This window comes from Urocitellus parryii, chromosome 5 (genome assembly GCF_045843805.1).
Source record: "Urocitellus parryii isolate mUroPar1 chromosome 5, mUroPar1.hap1, whole genome shotgun sequence".
NCBI lineage: Eukaryota > Metazoa > Chordata > Mammalia > Rodentia > Sciuridae > Urocitellus > Urocitellus parryii.
Window position 1 is genome coordinate 57266771 of NC_135535.1, and position 1288 is coordinate 57268058.

At 32.8% G+C, this 1288-nt stretch overlaps 1 non-coding gene across 1 annotated transcript; it reads right to left on the bottom strand.

The window, feature by feature from the left end:
* Positions 1-320: 320 nt before the first annotated feature.
* On the bottom strand, positions 321-394 carry Trnav-cac (transfer RNA valine (anticodon CAC)). Its single transcript has one exon. It is a non-coding gene; the product is annotated as a tRNA-Val (tRNA).
* Positions 395-1288: the final 894 nt, after the last annotated feature.

Below are 1288 nucleotides of genomic sequence, written 5' to 3' on the forward strand. Positions count from 1 at the left end.
AAACATGAAAGTTTGAAATTTGTCAACACAATACTTACTCAAGTGTCTCCCCGCTGCCTTCCTGGTTCTGTTTTTTGTTCGTTTGTTTGTTTGTTTCGTAATTACTTGTAAATGATCACTTTTAATTCAATCTGTTATGTTACTAAAGATTATCAAGACTAGGTTTAAAATTGTAACCAACCATTCTGCCATCTTGAAAAAACAATAATTACTAAGTTTAGATTTACAGAATGGAACTTAGGAAAGAAAGAACAGAGGGAAGAAGGGAGGCATGGAAGGAAGAAGAAAGATTGGAAAAATTCACTTAACTTTTTTTTTTAATGTGGTGCTGGGGATTGAACCCAGGGCCTTGTGCATGTGAGGCAAGCACTCTACCAACTGAGCTACATCCCCAGCCCCTCACTTACTTTAAAAGTAGGGGAATAGTACACATATATCTGTGGAATACTATGAAGTCATTAAAACAATTTTTTTACAAAAATTATTTTATGTCTTGGGGAAAATATTCATGAAATATTAAGCAAAATAAGAACAGGAAATACTATGTTATTTATGCAATTTTATAAAAATAAAACAACTTGGCCTGGGTAAAAACACTCAAAATGTTAACTTTTTGAAACTATTATAGAGAATTTTATCTTCTTTATATATATTTTTTATCTTGAGACATTTTTGGAAGTGCATTCATAAAACATTTATATAAAGAAAAAAAACAGTATTTTTTAAAGAATAGCTCAGTCATAGAGAGTTGGCCAAAGATTGAAGCATATAAACAGATGAGTCAGAGAATCAAAGAAGCAAACCTTGTGGTGACCTTCCAAATGCCATCTGGGGAGAGATGGCCTGAGCTCATGAGCTTGTCCTAGATAAGTACAAAGGACAACTGCAGCAGGATGTCACTGGATTATTAAGGATTCAGGTTACAACTGACTCTTCTTTTTTTGTCTGTTTCTTCTGTACTTTGTTGCTGTAAAGTTCATTTTAGTTTCTATTGTATCTGAATTCATTAAAGAGGGTTAAATGTATAACCTATGATTATTCCCCACCCTAGCCATATTTTATGCTTTTTCTGCAATGATTAAAAGTAGGCTTTGCAAACATAAAAGTTTAGTCTCCTAACAAGACAATTTGGCAGCAAGACAGTCCTTATCTCTTTATGTTTCATGGAAGAAAAATCCAGTAAAGAAAACTGTCCTTTATGGTAGAATTCAGAGAATATAATCAAATTTTAATATTTTCAAAAAACTTCCTCTCACTTGATTAGTCAGCTCCCCAAAACCCTTCATTC